Source organism: Zeus faber (genome assembly GCF_960531495.2).
Source record: "Zeus faber genome assembly, chromosome: 14".
NCBI lineage: Eukaryota > Metazoa > Chordata > Actinopteri > Zeiformes > Zeidae > Zeus > Zeus faber.
In genome coordinates, this window is record NC_137200.1 from 2,442,507 (window position 1) to 2,457,090 (window position 14,584).

Here is a 14,584-nt window from a genome sequence, read left to right on the forward strand (position 1 = left end):
TGCAAATTAAACATGTCAATGTTCTGTCACTGCATAACAGGAATGACCCGCCTATATACTGTAAAGCCGCAAACTTTTCAAGGATCCGACTCTGGTGGGCGGAGCACCCGGGGAGTGACGTCATGATGCCCAGAAACTGATTTACTATTATTTTTTTCTCATTTGATCTTTTTTTATTTATCACCCACAGTGGTGTTTTTTTCTATTTGGTTTTGGGTTCAACGGCAACTCGTGTGGCTGGGTTAAAGCAGCATCGAACAGCAGAACAGTGCTCGGTGTGATGCGGTTGCATAATGAGCGCTAGTTGGTGCCTGCGCTCAGCAGCGGAGGCGCGCTTCAGTCTGCGGGACAACTTTGTGGAAGTAACACGGGGATCTGCGGTGATTCAGCTCTCCTTTTTCGATCATTTGCGGTCCGCACGACTATTGTTGGCATCGGATCGAATAAGGTACGTTTTATTTATTTGAGATCACGGTGACGTCACTGTCGCCTAATCTAATGGTCAACTTCCAGGGACTGAAGGCTGGTGCGCATGTGGCAACTAAGGAGCGACTTAAAAAAAAAAGTTACCGTATTTATGATAATAAAATAAATGATGTAAAATATTTAGTAAACAGGAATCATAATATAGGGAAGCTTGGGGTTGTAATAACCTTGTTAGACAATAAAAATGGATATCCATAAAAAATATCTGTCAGTTTCAAAATCGGCGTTTTGGTTTTTAACTATAAATGTGTGACCTTAAATGGTGTGGGACAACCGGCCACTGTTCAAATGTCTCCGGCTGCTCTGTTGAGAAACGGAACATAACTTCTGGGTTTATGTAAGAGGAGAAGAGTGCAGGACTTTTGAGGAAAATAGGCTACAGCTGCACATTGCATGAATGGACAAATATTCTCATCTATAATTCAGGACAATACTGAGTAGTGTTTTTTTTTTTTGCTTTTTTTATTATTATTATCTAGCAGACTGCCACTAGATGGGACACCAGTCCTGCACGTGTCCAGCAACCTTTCTCAATGGGTTGGAGGGATTTTACATGTATCTTGGAGGTTTACCTTGATCTAGCTTGGAAACTTCATCAGTGCAGATGTCTACCTGCAGGGCCTGGATGTCTGCAAGTAAGACGTTCTGCTCTAAAGGGCTTTGCCATATGGCTGCCACATATTGTGCTCTGCTTTATGACCTGTTTATGACCTGAACCCCATAGTTATCCTCTGATGAGGATTTCCACCCCCACCCCCCACTCCAGTTCTCAATTACTTTTTGGTTTAGAAGAGAACCATGAGTGTTTTTCATATTTTTATATGAACAGCTCAGATCTACTGTCCTGATTTAAGATCTTAAGATTTGTCCAATCTGATTCTTTCTGCCGTTTTGTGAGTTTAATGAGTTTCACGACATTCAAGGCATCATTCAAGTCATTTACCGTTTTATTGAAAATGTCTTTTCTTTTTTCGTTCCACCTGACGTCTGTTGTTCAGCCTTTTTGCCTCCTGTTTGTTAGAATTATGCCATGCAGGTTAGGTAACTGATGACACATTGCCTTGTCTGTGATGTTACAGAGCTTGTTGTGGGGAAAGTAGGTTACTGGGCCATGTCCTGCAAGCTGAAGGCTGCTCTGACTATTGCTGGAGCTGCTTAGTGTGACCGGTCAGGCACAAATGGTGTGGGATCGTCCAATCCATGCACTTCCCCTTCTGCCCTGTCAGTTTAAGAGAATTGTAGTGTCACTTCCACACAGACTCAATGTTGAACGTTCCACCCAATGTTGATTCCCTTCAAACATGCATCATGCCGAATGGAATGACATCTGACAACAATTGCAAACTGGGCCTTATTCAAGAGCTTAGCTTCAGGATTACTGTTATGTTTTATTTTATCACCTTCTATGACTTTTTTTTCATACAAAGTGAACTTCAGCTTGCATTTGGATGTATGCTTAAGTGAAGAAACAGAGTACTTAATGCCTAAACAATTGTTTCACAGACATAATTATACTGTACATTTTTATATTGTTTTGTGAATCTTAGGTTAATTGCATATTGCCATTTTATTCACATTTTGTATACTTATTACATTATTTTGATTGCCTCTTGTTTTGATGTGAGCTGCTGTCACACCGCAATTAGCTCAGGAGGTAGAGCTGGTCGTCTAGTAATCTAAAGGTTGCTGGTTGGATCCCAGGCTCCTCCTGCTAGCATGCTGTAGTGTCCTTGAGCAAGACACTTAACCCCTCATTGCTCCTGATGCCTGCGTCCGTCGGTGTTTGAACAATTGTAAGTCGCTTTGGATAAAAGCGTCTGCTAAATGAAATGTAATGTTAAAGTACATGATACAACAATGGGATTGTCCCGGAAGATACAGTAGCCCTATACCCACTGTTGGTGTTATTAAAGTCCCCTGGTTTGGTAACAGCTATATAAAGGTACAAACTTTTAAGAATCTGACTAGTGGGTGGCACTCCTACCTGTTTTATACATTATCATATTCTCAGCTCACTGATTTGTAATTCACGACTGCAACACAAGTAATTTCATTGTGTTTGTCAAAAGGGTTTGCCTCAAAGCACATTTCCATGTAGTAGTTTGTGTCTTCTAGTATGGGTTGTTTCTTTAAGCGTTTTGTCCCCAATTCTCTAATTTTTTCTAGGTTTAATGAGACGCTTGAAAGTTACCTGTATCTTTATTGTCTGTTGGAGAGAAAATGTCTGTGTTGTCTTTCGCTCTTGACTTTGACGATGATTTTCCACTTTAGGTAATCACAATTACCCAATTATGGTGGCACAGACCAAGGGCTTAAAATGCCCTACCCCATTTTTTTCCCATGTTGACCAATGTCCTGTAATCTGAAATGCCAAATACCTGCTTCAGACACCATTAATGTTTCTATCTCAACTGGCAGTGAGTTACTTCTCTACATAGGTGATGCTATGAAACACTTTTAGAATTTGTAGTTAGGGATGCCTTAGCCAATCTAATCCAGTGGATGCAATCAAATGAAGTAATCTACAATCAATTGCAATAATCTGTCTGTACATTTTGGACCAAGCACTACTTACTAAATGAACATCAACTATGCTGTCAATTTCAATGCATAGAGTGTGAAAATATTTAAAAAGCAAAGCGGTGTCTAAGAACCTTTTTTCTGTCACCATTGTAGATTTGAAACGGCACAAGGATAATATTCCTGATGTTAATATCATTAACTCATGATAACATCTGATGCCATTTCTAAAAAATTGTTGCCTCTGTGCCTATTCCCTGGCTATGGAGTTTTGAGAAAGTTTGTTCAATTTCACCAAAAGCGAAGAGCAACTAATCTATTTTCTTTCCATAACCCTAGTTGCAAAGTGTCATATGGTGAAATTTAAAATCATCTCACGCAATGAATAACCAATAAAAAAACAGTATATCATCACAATATCATTGCGTTGCACAAGATAATAGCAATAGGAGTAGCATCAGTATTTAGAAGCATTTAGAAATGTATTCATAAAATATATCTTGAAGTGTGACAAAATGTTGTATTTTAATGGTCTATAATAAAATGTATTACAGATAGTTAATAAGATAGATAATAAGCAAACACTATGTTCTTAGTATTCCTAATTTGGATTTCAAGCACATTACATTACATTGCGTTGCATTTAGCAGACGCTTTTATCCAAAGCGATTTACAATTAATTAATAAACTCTTTTGGATACAGATTGAACCAGGAGGTTTGAATGCAAACGATAGAATGCATATTTGTGTTGCCCTTTATTTTCAAAAGTTCAGACAGAATGTTAATTAATAAAATATAAATAATTTGATTTCTTTTCTATTTAAATGCTTCAAATCCCAGTGATAGACATGGAGAACTCAATAATGTAACGTGTTAAAGTATGTTAAGGTTGTAAAAAATAAAAAGTTGTTTCTTCAACTGATAAGAAAAAGAACATGCCAGAACTGATTGTTCAATATTGCAGGTTAATATTTTTGTCTGTCTACTTTTTCTTCTATTGCACCCATGTGTGTCTGTATCTCCATACTGCTGAAATGGGGCTTGGCTTTGCTCGCCCGGTGGAACTATGTTTCACATGACTTCTGCGAGTATGGCTGGTATTCATGTCACCCTTTAGCCTTCTAACTGTGACAGACAAAATGTTCAGTAGTTATATAACTGACTCTACAGACGTCATTGGCCTCTCTGCTGGTGTCGCTAAACTCTCCACATCAGCCAGTCATTGTACCCACTAGCCCCAGGAACATCATGCACCAAGGCATGATTGAGACTTTTTTTGTTGTTTATTCTTTTGCTGCCCCTTCCTCCTGGATCTATTTTGTCATACAATGAGGACCCACATGTAGTTTTCCTTTAATTTTATAAGATTCAAGATTCAAGTGGTGTATAAAATGAAACGGTGCTCCCAGCGATGAACATCATTTTATGCCATTGCATAACTGTATTAAAGGTGTCGCCACAGTGCCATGGCCGTTTTTTAAATTAAGAGTAAAGCAAGTGATGCTGAATTCTGACCTTAAAAGGCCATCTCCGGCAAATTTCACTTTCCACTTTCCCACTCAATTTCTCTCCAAGTGGAAAATGGGAATGTTGTGAGTAATTTATCGTTGTGTATTACAGAAGCGGCACCCTGGCAACTAGTGATAAACAAAGCCAATAATGGAAAGCAAAAGTGAATACATACAATATATACTATGTATAATATGGTGTACAAAGGAAAGTGTTGAGGTGGAGGATTTTTCTGAAAGATGCCTTGATCGCTCCTTCGATTTGCCGTTGTCAAAATGCCGATGTCACTCGTTTGCCAAGAGGCAGAATGAGCATGAAGAGACACTTTTATTTCTTGGTAGCTGTATGCACCAGCTTGGATAATGATCTGTTACTTTTTTCTACTGTAAGTACCTGAAATGTGAAGTTTAGTTTGCTAAAATTATGTTTTGGTGTGTTTTGGTCCAAAATATATTGCACTGACTGGTATTTACGGTACTGTATGTATATTCTAGCAGGGAATATAACACATGAAGTAGTCCAGAATTCAAAGAAAATACTGATGGGTGGCCCTTAAGCACTGCTCATTTACAGGAGTTGTAAATTGATGTTGTCATTTACATCTTATGAATGAAGTTCAAACCTTCGGGCTGTTAAAGTGCATGTTTGTGGTTTTTATCTGCGAGTCCCAAGACAAAAGGTCACTTTCAAGGAATAGGTTTGGCTGCTCTCGTACTCTTGGAGGAAGAAAAAAAAAAAAAAGAAAATGGTTTCACAATCTGTGTGTACTCCACCCAAGTAGGGATGACCTAGATGCAACCAAGATCATTTGCTCTGGGTGATAGCTTTACGTCGATTGCAACCCATTTTGTTTATGCTGTGGCTTAAAATGGGTTCCGACACAAAAGAGCACGAATTTGCGCGCAGTGTGTCATATTTGATGGTGAAATAACAATCAACAAAGGAGAGAAGAAAGAGGCGTCCTTGTGATTTCAGACAGGTCAGACGGTGTTTGTACAGTAGATGTGGATGCGTACCAGAGACAAGAGAAACTGAGTCACCTCCACCTTAGCTGCTCATCGATAATACATTTGGAGGGTGACCTTTTCACTCTACAATCCTGCCACCATCTCGCTCACTTTTAAGTTTTTTTGCGGTGGGGATTCCATTCAGTCTATTGTAATATGTGAATTATTCAGACAATACAGGCAGAGGCGTGTGAAGGTAACCAAGCTATTTATCTCGACGCACGGGTAGATATTTGCTCAAGTAGATCGGTCGTTGACTCATTATCGCCATCTTGAGTCTTAGGTGTTATGTTTATCTGGTTTCTGTCAAATATTTTCACAATCCGGCACAGGTCGGAACACTCTGAGGGTGAGAACCACATTTTGAAACCGGGACCATTAAGTGTACCGCACGTTCGGCACTCTGGTAGTAAAAGAGCGACTGAGAGATAGTCCCTGTTATGCACGTTCAATAAGGTAACGGAGAAGTAAGGGGACACACAGCAGAGTCACCTATAGGAAACGGCGGCCCTACACACACACTCGCACACACCCCTGAAAGCACACAATTCACAGCGAGTGAGTGGGTGTGTCAATGACGACGCCCACTTTTCTGGTGGGATCTTGCACGATCGTGCACGGTCTTTTCTGTTTGCTGTATACAGTATATAATATATTTAAGTAAAAAAAAAAAAAAAAAGATTCAAGATTCAGAGGTTCAAGATTCAAGAGGTTTTTGCGCCGCACAGTTGCGGCAGCCTGCACAGGTGCGCCAGTTGATTATGCACATTTTTAGTATTTTAGTTTTATATTCATTAACTGCATTACGTTTTAGTTAGTTAGCTAGGTAGGAATTAAGTTAGCTATTATGTTCGGTTAAGTAACTATTGTGCATAATCTCCAGGTGCGTTGCAAAGACATTTCACTGCATATATGTATGAACGTATGTATTATTATTATTATTATTATTATATTTATGTTGAAATGAACGTTGAAAACCGGAACATTTTAGTGTTTTACAGATATCTGTTGGGACAGGGACACAGCTCAAAACTGGGACATCTGGTCACTGTATCTCAGGGATGGGTTTCCATGTCATATCCATGTGAATGTAGAGTAGGACATTATCACTATTTTCAAAGAGTAATGCCCTAAAAAATGAGAGAGCGGGGTTTTTTTGAGTCCAATGCTTGGGCAGAGTGGATGTAGGGCCCTTTTCCATACATCCAATATGTCAAATCCATACTGTATGTCAGTGGTGTGGTATGCCAAGAGGAAATGTCCGCAGTCACACATTGCAGCTTTCTTTTGTGTTGGTTTAGACTAACAAGAAGCCAAAATGGTTCTTGCATTTACCATCCTAAATGAAATATTTCAAGAATTTCCTTTTGGATGTGTTTTTGAACCTTTCTGAACGTTTCTTTTTGAAATCTGTTTCTGATCAAATTTGAGGTGAGATCTTTCTATCTATTAGATCTACAAGGCCTCATTTAAAACTTTGTTACGTTTGTTCAGCTATGCGGAGTGTCTAACAACAGTCAACCTACCGCATACACATTTTTAAAATTATTTATTATTATTTATTATTATTATTATTTATTGAAAGCTGCAGTCGTCTGCAGTTTTGTCACGGACAGTTGGTATTAATTCTTCTTTCTTCTGTTCTGTGAAGCCAACAGAGCAGTTCCCGTGTTATTTCTCCAGCCATGGGTGGAGTTACTCAGCTGGGGGGCTGGTACGAATTCTACTGAGGCACCATCTGACCTAGGAAGGGATCGCAAATTTGACGAATCACATATTTTCTGAAATAGGGACGTGACAAAAAACTGACTGGGTTATTTAGGCCCATTCAAGACCCAAATGTCCGCAGTCGCATATTGCAGCTTTCTTTTGTATTGGTTTGGACTAACTAAAAGCCCAAATAGCTTTTGCGTTTAAGAAAGAAGAAGAAACAGAAACAGTCTTTATTAGTCAAGCAACACACCACACTACAACACATGCTTGCACACACACACACACACATGCACATGATGGTGGCCGGTGAAATGGATCCTCTGCTTTTGACCCATCCTGGCTTGTCCTTCCTCCGGGGGCACAGCCAGGAGCAGTGGGCAGCATACGTAGACGCGCCCGGGGACCAGGTGATAAGTGTCCATCGCTGGTCAGACGATGATGGGTGCATGTTTTTGAGGGGGGTCCTTACTGACGTGAGGTGGAGGAAACCCCATGTGAGCACGGTGAGAACATGCAAACTCCACACAGAAAGACTCCTATTTGGGAGATAACCCGCCGGAGCACGGTGCCAACAGCGCCCCAGGCGGGAATCGAACCCAGGACCTTCTTGCCGGTGGCACGGTGGCGCAGTCAATGCACTGCGCCACCGTGCCACCGTTTACCGTTTACCGTCCCAAATTAAATATTTGAAGATATATTTGAAATATTTGAAGACCGTTCCTTTTGGATGTGTTTGTGCTTTCTTGAAGAGTTTTTAAACCTTTTATGGAAGAAGTGAAAGCATTCCGATGTTTTACACCAAGAATGAGCTGGCCAATAGATTAGAACGGAGACATTAAAAATGTTTTTCTTGTGAACTGTGCGGAACCACTTGCCAATGGCCATTTGAGTAGAATTTTGCCGGCTTCCGTCTTCGGCACAGCCTCCATAACAAAAGAGAAGCTTTTGCCGTGGTCCGCGATGAAACCACGATGATGATTTGATTAACTAGGAATATAACCATATTTTTCCGAAGCATTTTATGTGTTCCAGCTCAAAGGGTCTTTTTAGGCCATTGTAAGAGAATAATAACCTGTTTTATCAGCCGAGATATCAAAGAAAGATGTAACTTACGGTCCGACCTTGTGTGCAGAGAAACAGACAAAGAAAGTGCTGCATTACCCTTTCCACCCATGCCCTAGTATTCTGACCCACATATTTGCTCACACACTGCCTTAGGTAATTAGAATGTAGGCAGGGGGAATTGCATCTCTCCCCCCTCCCTCTTTAGCAGCAGACAATGTCTCTCTCAATCGTATGTGTTGTCAATGAATTAATGTTATTAAATCAATTAGATAAGTAAGCATGAGATATAAATATGTTTGTTTTTGAAGGTTTGCCTTTCCTGCGTAGAAATTATGGGGCCACAGGTCATAACAAGCACGTTTAGAATTCCCTACCTGTTGATCAACAGAGGGAATGTGCACATCTTCAATAGCAAGAAAAGTCAACATATACAAAGGATTCAATATTTGAGAAGAAAGTGTTGAATTACATTATTGAAGAATTATCCGCTGTGCAGAGTCTGTTGCCTAGCAGAGAGGGTCGGAATGAGGCTGATGTTATTTATTTTTAATGAGACATTGCTTGGTGGACTGCTCAGATTGTTTGTTCATTTCATTTTTATAACTACTACAACCCCACTAGATTAACTTGGCAGATTTATTTGAAATCTCATTTCTTTTAAGATGTAAGGTTCTTGATGATTTTATTTTATTTTTTTACTGGATTGTGCAGAATCCCTTGGTCTGATTCGGCCACATCATTCAGACCACATCTGATTCCGTGAGCAGTGCGATAAATGATGAATGAATGTTTTCGACCTGATAATGCGGTAAAGGACTCTGCCATGTAACTGTCCACATAACTAACTGTCACGTAGGGAGGGAAAACTGTTTCCTGCAGTCAGTCGAATTTATCAAGCTGCTACAAAAATGAAACATCTCTCCCTGCTGAGACTTTTTATGTGTCTGACGTTCTCATCTTTCTGTGAGAATAGACTGCTGAGGAACCTTTGTAAGTTATTGTTCATCCAAAATTGAACTGTGAGATTTCTGTTATTACTGTCCTTGTTTAAATATGAGTCAGGATTCACTTTGATGGGATTAATATGAATATAAGTAAAATTGTGCAAATGACAAGTTGCATGAAGTGCTGAGGGCACCTTTTCATTTACACTGTTTTGCACTGATTTTGAGTGTGCTTTACAAATGGCCAACCTTGCTCGGTGTGGTCATAATGCCCCCATGAACCATTTCTAAAGAGATATGATGAGATATGATGAAAATCAATACCCAGAAACACATCAGTGAATCACAGACAATATCTGAATTATCTGAATTAAAGGGTGTGTGTTATTGATGCATATGATGTAATCTGTACATTTCAGCATCAGGACAACATGGCTTAAATACTGTTTTATTTAAACCTGTGTGTGTGCAGCTGTCCTTTTAGCAATGACTCTGTGGCTTGGGCACAATGTTGCCTCAGTTGGTGAAAACATAACCACATGAAGATAACCACAAGCATCGCCACCATACAGCGTTGCCATGGTAATGCAGAGGGAACAGCAGTAACACAGTCTAATTAATGACAGTCCCTGCTTTAGAGGAGAATTATGATGACATCACCGTTGCTGGTATTACATAAAGTGTGAGAGTGAATATGTGCTTTATGTACTATCTAATGACAGCCCAAAATTGATAAGGTCTTAGGGGCAGGATGTTAAAACCTCACACTCTGACCATCACAAAGAGAGGACTCCTCATAAGCGCCGAATGTCATCTCATTATCCAATAGCCTGACCTACATAAAAGAAGAACTAATCTCTATGTAGGCGGCTGGTGAATAATGCAGTAAAATGTGGGAGGTCTTTATGAATCTTATATGCTTCACACTTGTTGGCTGCTGGCATAGCAACATTTATATCAGTGCTGGAGAATCATAATCCTGGATTGTTTTTTCCTTCCAATGCGCTGTTATAGGAATCATGAGCTCTTGTTTCTCGCACATCAAAATATTCTGCAATGGCAACTTCTTTTTAATATTTATTATTTATTCTTATGTGAAATGTGAATAAGTGGTGACTGCATTAAACAATGTTGAAGGGTACCTATTATGCTCCTTCTCAACAGGTTGATATAGGTTTCTGAGGTCCCCAAAACATATCTTTGAAAGTTTTTTGCTGAAAATACCACTCAGATTATGCATTCTTATTCTAACATGCCTCAAAGCCCCTCTTGTTCCTGACACTCTGACACACTGACACACTGTTCCAGTGTGTGTCGCTTTAAATTAAAATGCTGCTGCTCCCCATGCCCACTCCAGAACTGTTTTCCCCAGTTCTGTGAGCCTGTCACCTCATCAGTCCTCCAAAATCTGTTTCTGAAAAATTTGAGGCAAGAAACAAGCAATCCATTAGCTGAATCTTCACTCATATTAGATCAACAAGGCCACATTTAAATTCTTTTTACGTTTGTTCCGCTGTGCGGATAAGTGGCTGAGTGTCTAACGACAGGCAACCTAACACATCTAACCTAACGCACCTTTTTAAAATTATTAATTTTCTTTAGAAAGAAAAAAACACAGCACAATAATTTTTTTAAAACGTACATTTCAGACAGTTCGTATTTATTCTTCTTTCTTCTGGTCTGTGAAGCCAATAGAGCAGGTCAAGTGTTATTTCTCCAGCTGTAGGTGGAGTTACTCAGATGGGGGCTGGTTCTAATTCTACTGAGGCACCATCTGACGTAGGAAGGGATCGCAAAACTGAACGGCTTCACAAATCACATGTTTTCTGAAATCGGGACGCTACAAAAAACTGATTGGGTTATTTTATTTCACAGTTCGTGTGTTAGCAGGTCCATCATAGACCCAAATGTATGTGCATGAGCACTGAAAAAGTGAGTTTTGCATAATACGTCCCCTTCAGGAAACAACAGGTAAGTAAGTAACAGTTAAGCACAATTTCAAAGTATTGAATTTCTTGGTGCTTTTACTCTACACTTCAAAGCAAATATCATAATTTGTAGTCCACTACCTGTACGTATCTGCACATCCATTTAGTACTACACTTGTTTTCTTACTAAAAAGGTTTTTCCTACATGCAATTCACCCAACTTGTAAAATGGGATAACTTTTATGTATAAGCTTGCCAACAATAAGCGGAAGCAATTAAGGCAACCAAAAGTGGACCATCAGCACTTCCAGCTCCACTAAGAAATGTTGCTGCATTAAAGAAGGAACGTGCTTTTATGTTGGAATATGAGGTCATGGCGTTGAGCAGGTTCCTTTCACTTTTGACACACGAGTTTGTTTAATATCCAGTTTTTACTTGAGCAGAACATGAAGGGAGGATTTTTACTTTCACCAGAGAACTATTTTCTGAGGTTAGTTTTGATCTGCTCTCAAAGGACAAGCGTTTCTGAAACTGATTTTCTTTCTTTTATTAATATTTAACATGCTCCTAATAGGAAAAGGAAACGGACAAGGATGAAATATATTAGATATTAGCTAATATATAGCAAACGTTTTATCACATCTTTAATTAGTCTCAGTTATCAGACACACAAAGTGAGGTGGACCAGAGGACATCAAAACATTGTGTGTTTATTCCTCCATCCACTGGGCAACCCGTCTTCCCAACCCGTCTTGAAGTCGTCAGTCCAGTCAAAGTTCCTTGAACAATTACTGCGCGGCCTAGAACCAGGCATTAGTACGATCACTCGTCCGTCCCAGAGTTAAGCGGTTGACCCCCAGGAATCTCACCAGGGGAGTGACTGACTCCTAGCTTGAAAGCTGTCATTTTGAGTTTAGTTCCCCCAACCTTCATCCTCTCAGTAAAAGAGCTGGGGGTATGGTAATGAAAATTAAGGTGCCTCAACCTTACCACCAGCTGACACTGTTCGAACTACAGTCGCCCAACACCTTGTTACTGTAAGAGTCCGGAGTATGTAATAACAGTATAGATACCTTGTCAATTCCCATTTCAAATCCCAGACATTTTTGTTTGGCGGGCGAGTAAATTATTAACTTATTCCACACACACTCAAGCTCACTGTTCAATTCAAATTCTACGCTGTGGAGGCAAAAAAAAAAAGAGCACAGTACAATAGCGTTATAAACCAGAACATTAGAAAATATCAGCATAGTGACACCAGTATAATAATGACACCCAGATGGCACAGTGACAGAGAGTCCCAAAGAGGTCGTCAAGGCAAAATTTACTTTGAACTTTACTTTGAGAGAGAGCTACTGTGACCTACAGACCTATAGCTGTAAGAGAGATACTGCAAGCAATGATACTTGAGTCGACCCTGATGTAGAAAGCCTGGTACAAAGTGTGTTACAGTTTTTCTAATCTTCTATATGACCTTGAGTGCATTCACTGCAGCTGGAAGAATGGGAGAACTGTAGCCAAATTAAAAGTGAACATGCACATGCACTGAGGTCAAGAAATAAGTTACCAGGCCATTTTTGAAAATGATACGTACATTGTACAAGAATTATACATTTAGTCAGGGAACTGAGATAATTGACAGGCAGAGATTCAGCAGTTTGTGCAGGCAGAAACATTAAGCATGTAAAATGACCATCACTGTGCAAACCCCTTTGGGTTCACCCATCAGCTGCTTGCATAGAAACAGTGAATGCATAAATAATAAAGTGGGGCTTAGCATGCGCCACCATTCTGACATAAACAACAAATTCCAGGTTGCAGAAAACACAGAGTTGTCAAGGCAACCTCAGGGAGTTTCCAACTTTTGACAAACCACAGCACACTAATGGGTGTACATGGGGAGCTTCAGACTTCTAGGTATTTTGTGGAGGATTGTTTAATGATTTAATTTTTCATAAAGGAAATATAAAAGTTCAAAGGGAGATCAACAATTCCTGATTTTATAAATGTTATTTAAATATGGCATGTGTAATTTCTTTACCTTTCAATGAGAGTTTGCAAATGTGACTTGAATCTAAATTATTAAACTATTCCTAGTCCCTATTTTTAATTCCTAAACCTGCGCCAAAAGTTGGAGTTTTTAAAGGGCTTGCTTGAAAGATGAATTCTACAATTCCTCTCTTTATAGTGAGTTATTTCTAAATACTGTATAGTCACTACTATTAGACTGTAATTTGGGATGCTTCATATTATACTTTATTTGCTGCCAGTGTTGCAGTCAATGTTTTTAATGGCATTGTTTTTATTGCCATTCAATGTCAGCCAGTGTTATGTAAACTCTCCTCAACATAATGTGTTGTTTTCAGAAGGGGGCTTTTGTCTGTTACAATTATTGTTTGTTTGTTTGTAACCTTTATTTATTCATTGAGGTAAGTCCCATTGAGAACACACACATGCAACTCAAATAACTTAAAAAATAGACTAATGGAAAATAGTGATGTGTCTGCTGTTACACATCACTTCTGAAAACGCATGGATAATATCCTATTGGCTTTTGTTTATTCTGCATTTCGTTTTAAAGGGGACCTATTATACTCCCTTTTACCCATGTTAATATAGGTCTGTGAGGTCCCCAGAACATGTTTTTGAATTTTTTTTGCTGAAAATGCTGTTCAGATTATATGCATTCGAGTCATTGTGACATGCCCCTAAACTCAGCAGATGACCATATAAAGAAATCCAGGAAGATCTGACATCAGCTTGTGCAGAAAGTAGAAAAAAAAGTTGGAAGCCGAGCATTCAGAGCTATCGGAAACCTGAGCGTTTTGGTCACAGCGATTACTCTGCCATTAGTTTACCTCATTATTTGACACATTGGCCATGTCAAATATGAACATCCGGCTTTGTGACATTACATAGTGTATGTATAACAGAAAATAAGAAAAAGCATAATAGGTCCCCTTTAATATTTGAATTTGTTTTTATGTGTTTTTTATGTGATTTTTGATTATTTTAAATGGGTCATACAGCTTTTATCGCATTTTTTGTTTTGAAGAGTGCTTTATGAATATTATTCTAAAATAAAGAGAAATAAACAAAAAATCTGACAACTTCAAAGGTAGGTAATCCTAGACCTAATAGATTAGGCTATACAAGAGGGTACAGTTTAGACCGTACCATTCACAATTTCAAGCAGAGTTCAATTAATAAACATCCACTTAATACAATGTAATGTACTGTGTACACTGTAATACACTGTGTGTGTGTGTGTGTGTGTGGTATATTTATATATTGGAGAGTCATTACGCATTTATGCCACTACACTTGCCTGTTTTACAAATTAGCAGTCTTAAATAAATTGAAATCTCAAAATAATTGTCGGACAGCAGTTATTTTGATTTTTAAGTGTTT

At 39.0% G+C, this 14,584-nt stretch overlaps 1 protein-coding gene across 1 annotated transcript in view; it reads left to right on the forward strand.

Moving 5' to 3' along the window:
* Positions 1–368: 368 nt before the first annotated feature.
* npas2 (neuronal PAS domain protein 2) overlaps positions 369–14,584 on the forward strand; it is a gene marked incomplete at its 3' end in the record, with an annotated part of 48,429 nt that continues 34,213 nt past the window's right edge. The window contains exon 1 of the mRNA XM_080014282.1: positions 369–448. The remainder of the gene's footprint in view (positions 449–14,584) is intronic.